Source organism: Vicugna pacos, unplaced genomic scaffold (genome assembly GCF_048564905.1).
Source record: "Vicugna pacos unplaced genomic scaffold, VicPac4 scaffold_20, whole genome shotgun sequence".
Lineage (NCBI taxonomy): Eukaryota > Metazoa > Chordata > Mammalia > Artiodactyla > Camelidae > Vicugna > Vicugna pacos.
Genome location: NW_027328741.1, coordinates 55,812,735 through 55,835,102, shown reverse-complemented (window position 1 = coordinate 55,835,102; position 22,368 = coordinate 55,812,735).

The following is a 22,368-nucleotide window of genomic DNA, read 5'->3' as shown; positions in this document are numbered from 1 at the left end:
ATGTGGATTAGTGAACTTTCATCCACCAAAGAAGGCATATATTACACTTTGAAATATTTACTCTGACTTCATAAGTTTTTTGTATCACCAGGTTCTAAAATCGGACATTTGGCAGTAGAAAACTCTCTTTGAGCGAATTCTCACCAATACACATGTAATTTACATTGTTTACATAACCATGGCATTCCGTATTCCGAACATGTTTCATGCATCACGGATTCCTCAAACATGCATTTCTGAGCTGTGAACATGCGCATGACAGATGTTTCAACCACCAAACAAGTTACTTATGCACTTTGAAATAGTTCCTTGGACTTCGTTGCTTCTCCTATCACCAGTTTCAAGAATCACACTTTGATCCCAGGAAAACCCTCTTGGAGCGAATTCTACCCTAGAGATATGTAATTTGAATAGATTCCTTCAACATGATATTCCGTATTCCGTACATGTAACATGCATGACGGATTCGACATACATGCATTCCTGAGTTGTGAGCATGTGGATTACTGATTTTCATCCTCTATAAAAGGAATAATTTCATATAGACTCGTGTACACATTTTCACAAGCTTTCCCTAACACAAGTTTCGAATTCGTTCATTTTTCACAGAAGAATACTTCTGGAGTGTATTCAACCTAATAGATATATAATTTACATGAATTCCATCAACATGGCATTCCGGGTTCCGTACATAATACATGCATGACGGATTCGAGAAACATGCGTTTCTGAGTTGTGAGCATGTGGATTAGTGAACTTTCATCCACCAAAGAAGGCATATATTACACTTTGAAATATTTACTCTGACTTCATATGTTTTTTGTATCACCAGGTTCTAAAATTGGACATTTGGCAGTGGAAAACACTCTTTGAGCGAAGTCTCACCAATACACATGTAATTTACATTGTTTACATAACCATGGCATTCCGTATTCCGAACATGTTTCATGCATCACGGATTCCTCAAACATGAATTTCTGAGCTGTGAACATGCGCATGACAGATGTTTCAACCACCAAACAAGTTACTTATGCACTTTGAAATAGTTCCTTGGACTTCGTTGCTTCTCCTATCACCAGTTTCAAGAATCACACTTTGATCACAGGAAAACCCTCTTGGAGCGAATACTACCCTAGAGATATGTAATTTGAATAGATCCCTTCAACATGATATTCCGTGTTCCGTACATGTTACATGCATGACGGATTCGACATACATGCATTCCTGAGTTGTGAGCATGTGGATTACTGATTTTTCATCCTCTATAAAAGGAATAATTTCATATAGACTCGTGTACACATTTTCACAAGCTTTCCCTAACACAAGTTTCGAATTCGTTCATTTTTCACAGAACAATACTTCTGGAGTGTATTCAACCTAATAGATATATAATTTACATGAATTCCATCAACATGGCATTCCGGGTTCCGTACATGATACATGCATGACGGATTCGAGAAACATGCGTTTCTGAGTTGTGAGCATGTGGATTAGTGAACTTTCATCCACCAAAGAAGGCATATATTACACTTTGAAATATTTACTCTGACTTCATAAGTTTTTTGTATCACCAGGTTCTAAAATCGGACATTTGGCAGTAGAAAACTCTCTTTGAGCGAATTCTCACCGATACACATGTAATTTACATTGTTTACATAACCATGGCATTCCGTATTCCGAACATGTTTCATGCATCACGGATTCCTCAAACATGCATTTCTGAGCTGTGAACATGCGCATGACAGATGTTTCAACCACCAAACAAGTTACTTATGCACTTTGAAATAGTTCCTTGGACTTCGTTGCTTCTCCTATCACCAGTTTCAAGAATCACACTTTGATCCCAGGAAAACCCTCTTGGAGTGAATTCTACCCTAGAGATATGTAATTTGAATAGATTCCTTCAACATGATATTCCGTGTTCCGTACATGTTACATGCATGACGGATTCGACATACATGCATTCCTGAGTTGTGAGCATGTGGATTACTGATTTTTCATCCTCTATAAAAGGAATAATTTCATATAGACTCGTGTACACATTTTCACAAGCTTTCCCTAACACAAGTTTCGAATTCGTTCATTTTTCACAGAAGAATACTTCTGGAGTGTATTCAACCTAATAGATATATAATTTACATGAATTCCATCAACATGGCATTCCGGGTTCCGTACATGATACATGCATGACGGATTCGAGAAACATGCGTTTCTGAGTTGTGAGCATGTGGATTAGTGAACTTTCATCCACCAAAGAAGGCATATATTACACTTTGAAATATTTACTCTGACTTCATAAGTTTTTTGTATCACCAGGTTCTAAAATCGGACATTTGGCAGTAGAAAACTCTCTTTGAGCGAATTCTCAGCAATACACATGTAATTTACATTGTTTACATAACCATGGCATTCTGTATTCCGAACATGTTTCATGCATCACGGATTCCTCAAACATGCATTTCTGAGCTGTGAACATGCACATGACAGATGTTTCAACCACCAAACAAGTTACTTATGCACTTTGAAATAGTTCCTTGGACTTCGTTGCTTCTCCTATCACCAGTTTCAAGAATCACACTTTGATCACAGGAAAACCCTCTTGGAGCGAATTCTACCCTAGAGATATGTAATTTGAATAGATTCCTTCAACATGATATTCCGTGTTCCGTACATGTTACATGCATGACGGATTCGACATACATGCATTCCTGAGTTGTGAGCATGTGGATTACTGATTTTTCCTCCTCTATAAAAGGAATAATTTCATATAGACTCGTGTACACATTTTCACAATCTTTCCCTAACACAAGTTTCGAATTCGTTCATTTTTCACAGAAGAATACTTCTGGAGTGTATTCAACCTAATAGATATATAATTTACATGAATTCCATCAACATGGCATTCCGGGTTCCGTACATGATACATGCATGACGGATTCGAGAAACATGCGTTTCTGAGTTGTGAGCATGTGGATTAGTGAACTTTCATCCACCAAAGAAGGCATATATTACACTTTGAAATATTTACTCTGACTTCATAAGTTTTTTGTATCACCAGGTTCTAAAATCGGACATTTGGCAGTAGAAAACACTCTTTGAGCGAATTCTCACCAATACACATGTAATTTACATTGTTTACATAACCATGGCATTCTGTATTCCGAACATGTTTCATGCATCACGGATTCCTCAAACATGCATTTCTGAGCTGTGAACATGCACATGACAGATGTTTCAACCACCAAACAAGTTACTTATGCACTTTGAAATAGTTCCTTGGACTTCGTTGCTTCTCCTATCACCAGTTTCAAGAATCACACTTTGATCACAGGAAAACCCTCTTGGAGCGAATTCTACCCTAGAGATATGTAATTTGAATAGATTCCTTCAACATGATATTCCGTGTTCCGTACATGTTACATGCATGACGGATTCGACATACATGCATTCCTGAGTTGTGACCATGTGGATTACTGATTTTTCCTCCTCTATAAAAGGAATAATTTCATATAGACTCGTGTACACATTTTCACAATCTTTCCCTAACACAAGTTTCGAATTCGTTCATTTTTCACAGAAGAATACTTCTGGAGTGTATTCAACCTAATAGATATATAATTTACATGAATTCCATCAACATGGCATTCCGGGTTCCGTACATGATACATGCATGACGGATTCGAGAAACATGCGTTTCTGAGTTGTGAGCATGTGGATTAGTGAACTTTCATCCACCAAAGAAGGCATATATTACACTTTGAAATATTTACTCTGACTTCATAAGTTTTTTGTATCACCAGGTTCTAAAATCGGACATTTGGCAGTAGAAAACTCTCTTTGAGCGAATTCTCACCAATACACATGTAATTTACATTGTTTACATAACCATGGCATTCCGTATTCCGGACATGTTTCATGCATCACGGATTCCTCAAACATGCATTTCTGAGCTGTGAACATGCGCATGACAGATGTTTCAACCACCAAACAAGTTACTTATGCACTTTGAAATAGTTCCTTGGACTTCGTTGCTTCTCCTATCACCAGTTTCAAGAATCACACTTTGATCCCAGGAAAACCCTCTTGGAGCGAATTCTACCCTAGAGATATGTAATTTGAATAGATTCCTTCAACATGACATTCCGTGTTCCGTACATGTTACATGCATGACGGATTCGACATACATGCATTCCTGAGTTGTGAGCATGTGGATTACTGATTTTTCATCCTCTATAAAAGGAATAATTTCATATAGACTCGTGTACACATTTTCACAAGCTTTCCCTAACACAAGTTTCGAATTCGTTCATTTTTCACAGAAGAATACTTCTGGAGTGTATTCCACCTAATAGATGTATAATTTACATGAATTCCATCAACATGGCATTCCGGGTTCCGTACATGATACATGCATGACGGATTCGAGAAACATGCGTTTCTGAGTTGTGAGCATGTGGATTAGTGAACTTTCATCCACCAAAGAAGGCATATATTACACTTTGAAATATTTACTCTGACTTCATAAGTTTTTTGTATCACCAGGTTCTAAAATCGGACATTTGGCAGTAGAAAACTCTCTTTGAGCGAATTCTCACCAATACACATGTAATTTACATTGTTTACATAACCATGGCATTCCGTATTCCGAACATGTTTCATGCATCACGGATTCCTCAAACATGCATTTCTGAGCTGTGAACATGCGCATGACAGATGTTTCAACCACCAAACAAGTTACTTATGCACTTTGAAATAGTTCCTTGGACTTCGTTGCTTCTCCTATCACCAGTTTCAAGAATCACACTTTGATCACAGGAAAACCCTCTTGGAGCGAATTCTACCCTAGAGATATGTAATTTGAATAGATTCCTTCAACATGATATTCCGTATTCCGTACATGTAACATGCATGACGGATTCGACATACATGCATTCCTGAGTTGTGAGCATGTGGATTACTGATTTTCATCCTCTATAAAAGGAATAATTTCATATAGACTCGTGTACACATTTTCACAAGCTTTCCCTAACACAAGTTTCGAATTCGTTCATTTTTCACAGAAGAATACTTCTGGAGTGTATTCAACCTAATAGATATATAATTTACATGAATTCCATCAACATGGCATTCCGGGTTCCGTACATGATACATGCATGACGGATTCGAGAAACATGCGTTTCTGAGTTGTGAGCATGTGGATTAGTGAACTTTCATCCACCAAAGAAGGCATATATTACACTTTGAAATATTTACTCTGACTTCATAAGTTTTTTGTATCACCAGGTTCTAAAATCGGACATTTGGCAGTAGAAAACTCTCTTTGAGCGAATTCTCACCAATACACATGTAATTTACATTGTTTACATAACCATGGCATTCCGTATTCCGAACATGTTTCATGCATCACGGATTCCTCAAACATGCATTTCTGAGCTGTGAACATGCGCATGACAGATGTTTCAACCACCAAACAAGTTACTTATGCACTTTGAAATAGTTCCTTGGACTTCGTTGCTTCTCCTATCACCAGTTTCAAGAATCACACTTTGATCCCAGGAAAACCCTCTTGGAGCGAATTCTACCCTAGAGATATGTAATTTGAATAGATTCCTTCAACATGATATTCCGTATTCCGTACATGTAACATGCATGACGGATTCGACATACATGCATTCCTGAGTTGTGAGCATGTGGATTACTGATTTTCATCCTCTATAAAAGGAATAATTTCATATAGACTCGTGTACACATTTTCACAAGCTTTCCCTAACACAAGTTTCGAATTCGTTCATTTTTCACAGAAGAATACTTCTGGAGTGTATTCAACCTAATAGATATATAATTTACATGAATTCCATCAACATGGCATTCCGGGTTCCGTACATGATACATGCATGACGGATTCGAGAAACATGCGTTTCTGAGTTGTGAGCATGTGGATTAGTGAACTTTCATCCACCAAAGAAGGCATATATTACACTTTGAAATATTTACTCTGACTTCATAAGTTTTTTGTATCACCAGGTTCTAAAATCGGACATTTGGCAGTAGAAAACTCTCTTTGAGCGAATTCTCACCAATACACATGTTATTTACATTGTTTACATAACCATGGCATTCCGTATTCCGAACATGTTTCATGCATCACGGATTCCTCAAACATGCATTTCTGAGCTGTGAACATGCACATGACAGATGTTTCAACCACCAAACAAGTTACTTATGCACTTTGAAATAGTTCCTTGGACTTCGTTGCTTCTCCTATCACCAGTTTCAAGAATCACACTTTGATCCCAGGAAAACCCTCTTGGAGCGAATTCTACCCTAGAGATATGTAATTTGAATAGATTCCTTCAACATGATATTCCGTGTTCCGTACATGTTACATGCATGACGGATTCGACATACATGCATTCCTGAGTTGTGAGCATGTGGATTACTGATTTTTCATCCTCTATAAAAGGAATAATTTCATATAGACTCGTGTACACATTTTCACAAGCTTTCCCTAACACAAGTTTCGAATTCGTTCATTTTTCACAGAACAATACTTCTGGAGTGTATTCAACCTAATAGATATATAATTTACATGAATTCCATCAACATGGCATTCCGGGTTCCGTACATGATACATGCATGACGGATTCGAGAAACATGCGTTTCTGAGTTGTGAGCATGTGGATTAGTGAACTTTCATCCACCAAAGAAGGCATATATTACACTTTGAAATATTTACTCTGACTTCATAAGTTTTTTGTATCACCAGGTTCTAAAATCGGACATTTGGCAGTGGAAAACACTCTTTGAGCGAATTCTCACCAATACACATGTAATTTACATTGTTTACATAACCATGGCATTCCGTATTCCGAACATGTTTCATGCATCACGGATTCCTCAAACATGCATTTCTGAGCTGTGAACATGCGCATGACAGATGTTTCAACCACCAAACAAGTTACTTATGCACTTTGAAATAGTTCCTTGGACTTCGTTGCTTCTCCTATCACCAGTTTCAAGAATCACACTTTGATCCCAGGAAAACCCTCTTGGAGCGAATTCTACCCTAGAGATATGTAATTTGAATAGATTCCTTCAAAATGATATTCCGTGTTCCGTACATGTTACATGCATGACGGATTCGACATACATGCATTCCTGAGTTGTGAGCATGTGGATTACTGATTTTTCAACCTCTATAAAAGGAATAATTTCATATAGACTCGTGTACACATTTTCACAAGCTTTCCCTAACACAAGTTTCGAATTCGTTCATTTTTCACAGAAGAATACTTCTGGAGTTTATTCAACCTAATAGATATATAATTTACATGAATTCCATCAACATGGCATTCCGGGTTCCGTACATGATTCATGCATGACGGATTCGAGAAACATGCGTTTCTGAGTTGTGAGCATGTGGATTAGTGAACTTTCATCCACCAAAGAAGGCATATATTACACTTTGAAATATTTACTCTGACTTCATAAGTTTTTTGTATCACCAGGTTCAAAAATCGGACATTTGGCAGTAGAAAACTCTCTTTGAGCGAATTCTCACCAATACACATGTAATTTACATTGTTTACATAACCATGGCATTCTGTATTCCGAACATGTTTCATGCATCACGGATTCCTCAAACATGCATTTCTGAGCTGTGAACATGCACATGACAGATGTTTCAACCACCAAACAAGGTACTTATGCACTTTGAAATAGTTCCTTGGACTTCGTTGCTTCTCCTATCACCAGTTTCAAGAATCACACTTTGATCACAGGAAAACCCTCTTGGAGCGAATTCTACCCTAGAGATATGTAATTTGAATAGATTCCTTCAACATGATATTCCGTGTTCCGTACATGTTACATGCATGACGGATTCGACATACATGCATTCCTGAGTTGTGACCATGTGGATTACTGATTTTTCCTCCTCTATAAAAGGAATAATTTCATATAGACTCGTGTACACATTTTCACAAGCTTTCCCTAACACAAGTTTCGAATTCGTTCATTTTTCACAGAAGAATACTTCTGGAGTGTATTCAACCTAATAGATATATAATTTACATGAATTCCATCAACATGGCATTCCGGGTTCCGTACATGATACATGCATGACGGATTCGAGAAACATGCGTTTCTGAGTTGTGAGCATGTGGATTAGTGAACTTTCATCCACCAAAGAAGGCATATATTACACTTTGAATTATTTACTCTGACTTCATAAGTTTTTTGTATCACCAGGTTCTAAAATCGGACATTTGGCAGTGGAAAACACTCTGTGAGCGAATTCTCACCAATACACATGTAATTTTCATTGTTTACATAACCATGGCATTCCGTATTCCGAACATGTTTCATGCATCACGGATTCCTCAAACATGCATTTCTGAGCTGTGAACATGCGCATGACAGATGTTTCAACCACCAAACAAGTTACTTATGCACTTTGAAATAGTTCCTTGGACTTCGTTGCTTCTCCTATCACCAGTTTCAAGAATCACACTTTGATCCCAGGAAAACCCTCTTGGAGCGAATTCTACCCTAGAGATATGTAATTTGAATAGATTCCTTCAACATGATATTCCGTGTTCCGTACATGTTACATGCATGACGCATTCGACATACATGCATTCCTGAGTTGTGAGCATGTGGATTACTGATTTTTCAACCTCTATAAAAGGAATAATTTCATATAGACTCGTGTACACATTTTCACAAGCTTTCCCTAACACAAGTTTCGAATTCGTTCATTTTTCACAGAAGAATACTTCTGGAGTGTATTCAACCTAATAGATATATAATTTACATGAATTCCATCAACATGGCATTCCGGGTTCCGTACATAATACATGCATGACGGATTCGAGAAACATGCGTTTCTGAGTTGTGAGCATGTGGATTAGTGAACTTTCATCCACCAAAGAAGGCATATATTACACTTTGAAATATTTACTCTGACTTCATATGTTTTTTGTATCACCAGGTTCTAAAATTGGACATTTGGCAGTGGAAAACACTCTTTGAGCGAAGTCTCACCAATACACATGTAATTTACATTGTTTACATAACCATGGCATTCCGTATTCCGAACATGTTTCATGCATCACGGATTCCTCAAACATGCATTTCTGAGCTGTGAACATGCGCATGACAGATGTTTCAACCACCAAACAAGTTACTTATGCACTTTGAAATAGTTCCTTGGACTTCGTTGCTTCTCCTATCACCAGTTTCAAGAATCACACTTTGATCCCAGGAAAACCCTCTTGGAGTGAATTCTACCCTAGAGATATGTAATTTGAATAGATTCCTTCAACATGATATTCCGTGTTCCGTACATGTTACATGCATGACGGATTCGACATACATGCATTCCTGAGTTGTGAGCATGTGGATTACTGATTTTTCATCCTCTATAAAAGGAATAATTTCATATAGACTCGTGTACACATTTTCACAAGCTTTCCCTAACACAAGTTTCGAATTCGTTCATTTTTCACAGAAGAATACTTCTGGAGTGTATTCAACCTAATAGATATATAATTTACATGAATTCCATCAACATGGCATTCCGGGTTCCGTACATGATACATGCATGACGGATTCGAGAAACATGCGTTTCTGAGTTGTGAGCATGTGGATTAGTGAACTTTCATCCACCAAAGAAGGCATATATTACACTTTGAAATATTTACTCTGACTTCATAAGTTTTTTGTATCACCAGGTTCTAAAATCGGACATTTGGCAGTAGAAAACTCTCTTTGAGCGAATTCTCAGCAATACACATGTAATTTACATTGTTTACATAACCATGGCATTCTGTATTCCGAACATGTTTCATGCATCACGGATTCCTCAAACATGCATTTCTGAGCTGTGAACATGCACATGACAGATGTTTCAACCACCAAACAAGTTACTTATGCACTTTGAAATAGTTCCTTGGACTTCGTTGCTTCTCCTATCACCAGTTTCAAGAATCACACTTTGATCACAGGAAAACCCTCTTGGAGCGAATTCTACCCTAGAGATATGTAATTTGAATAGATTCCTTCAACATGATATTCCGTGTTCCGTACATGTTACATGCATGACGGATTCGACATACATGCATTCCTGAGTTGTGAGCATGTGGATTACTGATTTTTCCTCCTCTATAAAAGGAATAATTTCATATAGACTCGTGTACACATTTTCACAATCTTTCCCTAACACAAGTTTCGAATTCGTTCATTTTTCACAGAAGAATACTTCTGGAGTGTATTCAACCTAATAGATATATAATTTACATGAATTCCATCAACATGGCATTCCGGGTTCCGTACATGATACATGCATGACGGATTCGAGAAACATGCGTTTCTGAGTTGTGAGCATGTGGATTAGTGAACTTTCATCCACCAAAGAAGGCATATATTACACTTTGAAATATTTAATCTGACTTCATAAATTTTTTGTATCACCAGGTTCTAAAATCGGACATTTGGCAGTAGAAAACTCTCTTTGAGCGAATTCTCACCAATACACATGTAATTTACATTGTTTACATAACCATGGCATTCCGTATTCCGAACATGTTTCATGCATCACGGATTCCTCAAACATGCATTTCTGAGCTGTGAACATGCGCATGACAGATGTTTCAACCACCAAACAAGTTACTTATGCACTTTGAAATAGTTCCTTGGACTTCGTTGCTTCTCCTATCACCAGTTTCAAGAATCACACTTTGATCCCAGGAAAACCCTCTTGGAGTGAATTCTACCCTAGAGATATGTAATTTGAATAGATTCCTTCAACATGACATTCCGTGTTCCGTACATGTTACATGCATGACGGATTCGACATACATGCATTCCTGAGTTGTGAGCATGTGGATTACTGATTTTTCATCCTCTATAAAAGGAATAATTTCATATAGACTCGTGTACACATTTTCACAAGCTTTCCCTAACACAAGTTTCGAATTCGTTCATTTTTCACAGAAGAATACTTCTGGAGTGTATTCCACCTAATAGATGTATAATTTACATGAATTCCATCAACATGGCATTCCGGGTTCCGTACATGATACATGCATGACGGATTCGAGAAACATGCGTTTCTGAGTTGTGAGCATGTGGATTAGTGAACTTTCATCCACCAAAGAAGGCATATATTACACTTTGAAATATTTACTCTGACTTCATAAGTTTTTTGTATCACCAGGTTCTAAAATCGGACATTTGGCAGTAGAAAACTCTCTTTGAGCGAATTCTCACCAATACACATGTAATTTACATTGTTTACATAACCATGGCATTCCGTATTCCGAACATGTTTCATGCATCACGGATTCCTCAAACATGCATTTCTGAGCTGTGAACATGCGCATGACAGATGTTTCAACCACCAAACAAGTTACTTATGCACTTTGAAATAGTTCCTTGGACTTCGTTGCTTCTCCTATCACCAGTTTCAAGAATCACACTTTGATCCCAGGAAAACCCTCTTGGAGCGAATTCTACCCTAGAGATATGTAATTTGAATAGATTCCTTCAACATGATATTCCGTATTCCGTACATGTAACATGCATGACGGATTCCACATACATGCATTCCTGAGTTGTGAGCATGTGGATTACTGATTTTCATCCTCTATAAAAGGAATAATTTCATATAGACTCGTGTACACATTTTCACAAGCTTTCCCTAACACAAGTTTCGAATTCGTTCATTTTTCACAGAAGAATACTTCTGGAGTGTATTCAACCTAATAGATATATAATTTACATGAATTCCATCAACATGGCATTCCGGGTTCCGTACATAATACATGCATGACGGATTCGAGAAACATGCGTTTCTGAGTTGTGAGCATGTGGATTAGTGAACTTTCATCCACCAAAGAAGGCATATATTACACTTTGAAATATTTACTCTGACTTCATATGTTTTTTGTATCACCAGGTTCTAAAATTGGACATTTGGCAGTGGAAAACACTCTTTGAGCGAAGTCTCACCAATACACATGTAATTTACATTGTTTACATAACCATGGCATTCCGTATTCCGAACATGTTTCATGCATCACGGATTCCTCAAACATGAATTTCTGAGCTGTGAACATGCGCATGACAGATGTTTCAACCACCAAACAAGTTACTTATGCACTTTGAAATAGTTCCTTGGACTTCATTGCTTCTCCTATCACCAGTTTCAAGAATCACACTTTGATCACAGGAAAACCCTCTTGGAGCGAATTCTACCCTAGAGATATGTAATTTGAATAGATCCCTTCAACATGATATTCCGTGTTCCGTACATGTTACATGCATGACGGATTCGACATACATGCATTCCTGAGTTGTGAGCATGTGGATTACTGATTTTTCATCCTCTATAAAAGGAATAATTTCATATAGACTCGTGTACACATTTTCACAAGCTTTCCCTAACACAAGTTTCGAATTCGTTCATTTTTCACAGAACAATACTTCTGGAGTGTATTCAACCTAATAGATATATAATTTACATGAATTCCATCAACATGGCATTCCGGGTTCCGTACATGATACATGCATGACGGATTCGAGAAACATGCGTTTCTGAGTTGTGAGCATGTGGATTAGTGAACTTTCATCCACCAAAGAAGGCATATATTACACTTTGAAATATTTACTCTGACTTCATAAGTTTTTTGTATCACCAGGTTCTAAAATCGGACATTTGGCAGTAGAAAACTCTCTTTGAGCGAATTCTCAGCAATACACATGTAATTTACATTGTTTACATAACCATGGCATTCTGTATTCCGAACATGTTTCATGCATCACGGATTCCTCAAACATGCATTTCTGAGCTGTGAACATGCACATGACAGATGTTTCAACCACCAAACAAGTTACTTATGCACTTTGAAATAGTTCCTTGGACTTCGTTGCTTCTCCTATCACCAGTTTCAAGAATCACACTTTGATCACAGGAAAACCCTCTTGGAGCGAATTCTACCCTAGAGATATGTAATTTGAATAGATTCCTTCAACATGATATTCCGTGTTCCGTACATGTTACATGCATGACGGATTCGACATACATGCATTCCTGAGTTGTGAGCATGTGGATTACTGATTTTTCCTCCTCTATAAAAGGAATAATTTCATATAGACTCGTGTACACATTTTCACAATCTTTCCCTAACACAAGTTTCGAATTCGTTCATTTTTCACAGAAGAATACTTCTGGAGTGTATTCAACCTAATAGATATATAATTTACATGAATTCCATCAACATGGCATTCCGGGTTCCGTACATGATACATGCATGACGGATTCGAGAAACATGCGTTTCTGAGTTGTGAGCATGTGGATTAGTGAACTTTCATCCACCAAAGAAGGCATATATTACACTTTGAAATATTTACTCTGACTTCATAAGTTTTTTGTATCACCAGGTTCTAAAATCGGACATTTGGCAGTAGAAAACTCTCTTTGAGCGAATTCTCACCAATACACATGTAATTTACATTGTTTACATAACCATGGCATTCCGTATTCCGAACATGTTTCATGCATCACGGATTCCTCAAACATGCATTTCTGAGCTGTGAACATGCACATGACAGATGTTTCAACCACCAAACAAGTTACTTATGCACTTTGAAATAGTTCCTTGGACTTCGTTGCTTCTCCTATCACCAGTTTCAAGAATCACACTTTGATCACAGGAAAACCCTCTTGGAGCGAATTCTACCCTAGAGATATGTAATTTGAATAGATTCCTTCAACATGATATTCCGTGTTCCGTACATGTTACATGCATGACGGATTCGACATACATGCATTCCTGAGTTGTGACCATGTGGATTACTGATTTTTCCTCCTCTATAAAAGGAATAATTTCATATAGACTCGTGTACACATTTTCACAATCTTTCCCTAACACAAGTTTCGAATTCGTTCATTTTTCACAGAAGAATACTTCTGGAGTGTATTCAACCTAATAGATATATAATTTACATGAATTCCATCAACATGGCATTCCGGGTTCCGTACATGATACATGCATGACGGATTCGAGAAACATGCGTTTCTGAGTTGTGAGCATGTGGATTAGTGAACTTTCATCCACCAAAGAAGGCATATATTACACTTTGAAATATTTACTCTGACTTCATAAGTTTTTTGTATCACCAGGTTCTAAAATCGGACATTTGGCAGTAGAAAACTCTCTTTGAGCGAATTCTCACCAATACACATGTAATTTACATTGTTTACATAACCATGGCATTCCGTATTCCGAACATGTTTCATGCATCACGGATTCCTCAAACATGCATTTCTGAGCTGTGAACATGCGCATGACAGATGTTTCAACCACCAAACTAGTTACTTATGCACTTTGAAATAGTTCCTTGGACTTCGTTGCTTCTCCTATCACCAGTTTCAAGAATCACACTTTGATCCCAGGAAAACCCTCTTGGAGTGAATTCTACCCTAGAGATATGTAATTTGAATAGATTCCTTCAACATGACATTCCGTGTTCCGTACATGTTACATGCATGACGGATTCGACATACATGCATTCCTGAGTTGTGAGCATGTGGATTACTGATTTTTCATCCTCTATAAAAGGAATAATTTCATATAGACTCGTGTACACATTTTCACAAGCTTTCCCTAACACAAGTTTCGAATTCGTTCATTTTTCACAGAAGAATACTTCTGGAGTGTATTCCACCTAATAGATGTATAATTTACATGAATTCCATCAACATGGCATTCCGGGTTCCGTACATGATACATGCATGACGGATTCGAGAAACATGCGTTTCTGAGTTGTGAGCATGTGTATTAGTGAACTTTCATCCACCAAAGAAGGCATATATTACACTTTGAAATATTTACTCTGACTTCATAAATTTTTTGTATCACCAGGTTCTAAAATCGGACATTTGGCAGTAGAAAAATCTCTTTGAGCGAATTCTCACCAATACACATGTAATTTACATTGTTTACATAACCATGGCATTCCGTATTCCGAACATGTTTCATGCATCACGGATTCCTCAAACATGCATTTCTGAGCTGTGAACATGCGCATGACAGATGTTTCAACCACCAAACAAGTTACTTATGCACTTTGAAATAGTTCCTTGGACTTCGTTGCTTCTCCTATCACCAGTTTCAAGAATCACACTTTGATCCCAGGAAAACCCTCTTGGAGCGAATTCTACCCTAGAGATATGTAATTTGAATAGATTCCTTCAACATGATATTCCGTATTCCGTACATGTAACATGCATGACGGATTCGACATACATGCATTCCTGAGTTGTGAGCATGTGGATTACTGATTTTCATCCTCTATAAAAGGAATAATTTCATATAGACTCGTGTACACATTTTCACAAGCTTTCCCTAACACAAGTTTCGAATTCGTTCATTTTTCACAGAAGAATACTTCTGGAGTGTATTCAACCTAATAGATATATAATTTACATGAATTCCATCAACATGGCATTCCGGGTTCCGTACATGATACATGCATGACGGATTCGAGAAACATGCGTTTCTGAGTTGTGAGCATGTGGATTAGTGAACTTTCATCCACCAAAGAAGGCATATATTACACTTTGAAATATTTACTCTGACTTCATAAGTTTTTTGTATCACCAGGTTCTAAAATCGGACATTTGGCTGTAGAAAACTCTCTTTGAGCGAATTCTCACCAATACACATGTAATTTACATTGTTTACATAACCATGGCATTCCGTATTCCGAACATGTTTCATGCATCACGGATTCCTCAAACATGCATTTCTGAGCTGTGAACATGCGCATGACAGATGTTTCAACCACCAAACAAGTTACTTATGCACTTTGAAATAGTTCCTTGGACTTCGTTGCTTCTCCTATCACCAGTTTCAAGAATCACACTTTGATCCCAGGAAAACCCTCTTGGAGCGAATTCTACCCTAGAGATATGTAATTTGAATAGATTCCTTCAACATGATATTCCGTGTTCCGTACATGTTACATGCATGACGGATTCGACATACATGCATTCCTGAGTTGTGACCATGTGGATTACTGATTTTTCCTCCTCTATAAAAGGAATAATTTCATATAGACTCGTGTACACATTTTCACAATCTTTCCCTAACACAAGTTTCGAATTCGTTCATTTTTCACAGAAGAATACTTCTGGAGTGTATTCAACCTAATAGATATATAATTTACATGAATTCCATCAACATGGCATTCCGGGTTCCGTACATGATACATGCATGACGGATTCGAGAAACATGCGTTTCTGAGTTGTGAGCATGTGGATTAGTGAACTTTCATCCACCAAAGAAGGCATATATTACACTTTGAAATATTTACTCTGACTTCATAAGTTTTTTGTATCACCAGGTTCTAAAATCGGACATTTGGCAGTAGAAAACTCTCTTTGAGCGAATTCTCACCAATACACATGTAATTTACATTGTTTACATAACCATGGCATTCCGTATTCCGAACATGTTTCATGCATCACGGATTCCTCAAACATGCATTTCTGAGCTGTGAACATGCGCATGACAGATGTTTCAACCACCAAACAAGTTACTTATGCACTTTGAAATAGTTCCTTGGACTTCGTTGCTTCTCCTATCACCAGTTTCAAGAATCACACTTTGATCCCAGGAAAACCCTCTTGGAGTGAATTCTACCCTAGAGATATGTAATTTGAATAGATTCCTTCAACATGACATTCCGTGTTCCGTACATGTTACATGCATGACGGATTCGACATACATGCATTCCTGAGTTGTGAGCATGTGGATTACTGATTTTTCATCCTCTATAAAAGGAATAATTTCATATAGACTCGTGTACACATTTTCACAAGCTTTCCCTAACACAAGTTTCGAATTCGTTCATTTTTCACAGAAGAATACTTCTGGAGTGTATTCCACCTAATAGATGTATAATTTACATGAATTCCATCAACATGGCATTCCGGGTTCCGTACATGATACATGCATGACGGATTCGAGAAACATGCGTTTCTGAGTTGTGAGCATGTGTATTAGTGAACTTTCATCCACCAAAGAAGGCATATATTACACTTTGAAATATTTACTCTGACTTCATAAATTTTTTGTATCACCAGGTTCTAAAATCGGACATTTGGCAGTAGAAAAATCTCTTTGAGCGAATTCTCACCAATACACATGTAATTTACATTGTTTACATAACCATGGCATTCCGTATTCCGAACATGTTTCATGCATCACGGATTCCTCAAACATGCATTTCTGAGCTGTGAACATGCGCATGACAGATGTTTCAACCACCAAACAAGTTACTTATGCACTTTGAAATAGTTCCTTGGACTTCGTTGCTTCTCCTATCACCAGTTTCAAGAATCACACTTTGATCCCAGGAAAACCCTCTTGGAGCGAATTCTACCCTAGAGATATGTAATTTGAATAGATTCCTTCAACATGATATTCCGTATTCCGTACATGTAACATGCATGACGGATTCGACATACATGCATTCCTGAGTTGTGAGCATGTGGATTACTGATTTTCATCCTCTATAAAAGGAATAATTTCATATAGACTCGTGTACACATTTTCACAAGCTTTCCCTAACACAAGTTTCGAATTCGTTCATTTTTCACAGAAGAATACTTCTGGAGTGTATTCAACCTAATAGATATATAATTTACATGAATTCCATCAACATGGCATTCCGGGTTCCGTACATGATACATGCATGACGGATTCGAGAAACATGCGTTTCTGAGTTGTGAGCATGTGGATTAGTGAACTTTCATCCACCAAAGAAGGCATATATTACACTTTGAAATATTTACTCTGACTTCATAAGTTTTTTGTATCACCAGGTTCTAAAATCGGACATTTGGCTGTAGAAAACTCTCTTTGAGCGAATTCTCACCAATACACATGTAATTTACATTGTTTACATAACCATGGCATTCCGTATTCCGAACATGTTTCATGCATCACGGATTCCTCAAACATGCATTTCTGAGCTGTGAACATGCGCATGACAGATGTTTCAACCACCAAACAAGTTACTTATGCACTTTGAAATAGTTCCTTGGACTTCGTTGCTTCTCCTATCACCAGTTTCAAGAATCACACTTTGATCCCAGGAAAACCCTCTTGGAGCGAATTCTACCCTAGAGATATGTAATTTGAATAGATTCCTTCAACATGATATTCCGTATTCCGTACATGTAACATGCATGACGGATTCGACATACATGCATTCCTGAGTTGTGAGCATGTGGATTACTGATTTTCATCCTCTATAAAAGGAATAATTTCATATAGACTCGTGTACACATTTTCACAAGCTTTCCCTAACACAAGTTTCGAATTCGTTCATTTTTCACAGAAGAATACTTCTGGAGTGTATTCAACCTAATAGATATATAATTTACATGAATTCCATCAACATGGCATTCCGGGTTCCGTACATGATACATGCATGACGGATTCGAGAAACATGCGTTTCTGAGTTGTGAGCATGTGGATTAGTGAACTTTCATCCACCAAAGAAGGCATATATTACACTTTGAAATATTTACTCTGACTTCATAAGTTTTTTGTATCACCAGGTTCTAAAATCGGACATTTGGCAGTAGAAAACTCTCTTTGAGCGAATTCTCACCAATACACATGTAATTTACATTGTTTACATAACCATGGCATTCCGTATTCCGAACATGTTTCATGCATCACGGATTCCTCAAACATGCATTTCTGAGCTGTGAACATGCACATGACAGATGTTTCAACCACCAAACAAGTTACTTATGCACTTTGAAATAGTTCCTTGGACTTCGTTGCTTCTCCTATCACCAGTTTCAAGAATCACACTTTGATCCCAGGAAAACCCTCTTGGAGCGAATTCTACCCTAGAGATATGTAATTTGAATAGATTCCTTCAACATGATATTCCGTGTTCCGTACATGTTACATGCATGACGGATTTGACATACATGCATTCCTGAGTTGTGAGCATGTGGATTACTGATTTTTCATCCTCTATAAAAGGAATAATTTCATATAGACTCGTGTACACATTTTCACAAGCTTTCCCTAACACAAGTTTCGAATTCGTTCATTTTTCACAGAACAATACTTCTGGAGTGTATTCAACCTAATAGATATATAATTTACATGAATTCCATCAACATGGCATTCCGGGTTCCGTACATGATACATGCATGACGGATTCGAGAAACATGCGTTTCTGAGTTGTGAGCATGTGGATTAGTGAACTTTCATCCACCAAAGAAGGCATATATTACACTTTGAAATATTTACTCTGACTTCATAAGTTTTTTGTATCACCAGGTTCTAAAATCGGACATTTGGCAGTGGAAAACACTCTTTGAGCGAATTCTCACCAATACACATGTAATTTACATTGTTTACATAACCATGGCATTCCGTATTCCGAACATGTTTCATGCATCACGGATTCCTCAAACATGCATTTCTGAGCTGTGAACATGCGCATGACAGATGTTTCAACCACCAAACAAGTTACTTATGCACTTTGAAATAGTTCCTTGGACTTCGTTGCTTCTCCTATCACCAGTTTCAAGAATCACACTTTGATCCCAGGAAAACCCTCTTGGAGCGAATTCTACCCTAGAGATATGTAATTTGAATAGATTCCTTCAAAATGATATTCCGTGTTCCGTACATGTTACATGCATGACGGATTCGACATACATGCATTCCTGAGTTGTGAGCATGTGGATTACTGATTTTTCAACCTCTATAAAAGGAATAATTTCATATAGACTCGTGTACACATTTTCACAAGCTTTCCCTAACACAAGTTTCGAATTCGTTCATTTTTCACAGAAGAATACTTCTGGAGTTTATTCAACCTAATAGATATATAATTTACATGAATTCCATCAACATGGCATTCCGGGTTCCGTACATCATTCATGCATGACGGATTCGAGAAACATGCGTTTCTGAGTTGTGAGCATGTGGATTAGTGAACTTTCATCCACCAAAGAAGGCATATATTACACTTTGAAATATTTACTCTGACTTCATAAGTTTTTTTATCACCAGGTTCTAAAATCGGACATTTGGCAGTAGAAAACTCTCTTTGAGCGAATTCTCACCAATACACATGTAATTTACATTGTTTACATAACCATGGCATTCCGTATTCCGAACATGTTTCATGCATCACGAATTCCTCAAACATGCATTTCTGAGCTGTGAACATGCGCATGACAGATGTTTCAACCACCAGACAAGTTACTTATGCACTTTGAAATAGTTCCTTGGACTTCGTTGCTTCTCCTATCACCAGTTTCAAGAATCACACTTTGATCAAAGGAAAACCCTCTTGGAGCGAATTCTACCCTAGACATATGTAATTTGAATAGATTCCTTCAACATGACATTCCGTGTTCCGTACATGTTACATGCATGACGGATTCGACATACATGCATTCCTGAGTTGTGAGCATGTGGATTACTGATTTTTCATCCTCTATAAAAGGAATAATTTCATATAGACTCGTGTACACATTTTCACAAGCTTTCCCTAACACAAGTTTCGAATTCCTTCATTTTTCACAGAAGAATACTTCTGGAGTGTATTCAACCTAATAGATGTATAATTTACATGAATTCCATCAACATGGCATTCCGGGTTCCGTACATGATACATGCATGACGGATTCGAGAAACATGCGTTTCTGAGTTGTGAGCATGTGGATTAGTGAACTTTCATCCACCAAAGAAGGCATATATTACACTTTGAAATATTTACTCTGACTTCATAAGTTTTTTGTATCACCAGGTTCTAAAATCGGACATTTGGCAGTGGAAAACACTCTTTGAGCGAATTCTCACCGATACACATGTAATTTACATTGTTTACATAACCATGGCATTCCGTATTCCGAACATGTTTCATGCATCACGGATTCCTCAAACATGCATTTCTGAGCTGTGAACATGCGCATGACAGATGTTTCAACCACCAAACAAGTTACTTATGCACTTTGAATTAGTTCCTTGGACTTCGTTGCTTCTCCTATCACCAGTTTCAAGAATCACACTTTGATCCCAGGAAAACCCTCTTGGAGCGAATTCTACCCTAGAGATATGTAATTTGAATAGATTCCTTCAACATGATATTCCGTATTCCGTACATGTTACATGCATGACGGATTCGACATACATGCATTCCTGAGTTGTGAGCATGTGGATTACTGATTTTCATCCTCTATAAAAGGAATAATTTCATATAGACTCGTGTACACATTTTCACAAGCTTTCCCTAACACAAGTTTCAAATTCGTTCATTTTTCACAGAAGAATACTTCTGGAGTGTATTCAACCTAATAGATGTATAATTTACATGAATTCAATCAACATGGCATTCCGGGTTCCGTACATGATACATGCATGACGGATTCGAGAAACATGCGTTTCTGAGTTGTGAGCATGTGGATTAGTGAACTTTCATCCACCAAAGAAGGCATATATTACACTTTGAAATATTTACTCTGACTTCATAAGTTTTTTGTATCACCAGGTTCTAAAATCGGACATTTGGCAGTAGAAAACTCTCTTTGAGCGAATTCTCACCAATACACATGTAATTTACATTGTTTACATAACCATGGCATTCCGTATTCCGAACATGTTTCATGCATCACGAATTCCTCAAACATGCATTTCTGAGCTGTGAACATGCGCATGACAGATGTTTCAACCACCAGACAAGTTACTTATGCACTTTGAAATAGTTCCTTGGACTTCGTTGCTTCTCCTATCACCAGTTTCAAGAATCACACTTTGATCAAAGGAAAACCCTCTTGGAGCGAATTCTACCCTAGACATATGTAATTTGAATAGATTCCTTCAAAATGACATTCCGTGTTCCGTACATGTTACATGCATGACGGATTCGACATACATGCATTCCTGAGTTGTGAGCATGTGGATTACTGATTTTTCATCCTCTATAAAAGGAATAATTTCATATAGACTCGTGTACACATTTTCACAAGCTTTCCCTAACACAAGTTTCGAATTCCTTCATTTTTCACAGAAGAATACTTCTGGAGTGTATTCAACCTAATAGATGTATAATTTACATGAATTCCATCAACATGGCATTCCGGGTTCCGTACATGATACATGCATGACGGATTCGAGAAACATGCGTTTCTGAGTTGTGAGCATGTGGATTAGTGAACTTTCATCCACCAAAGAAGGCATATATTACACTTTGAAATATTTACTCTGACTTCATAAGTTTTTTGTATCACCAGGTTCTAAAATCGGACATTTGGCAGTG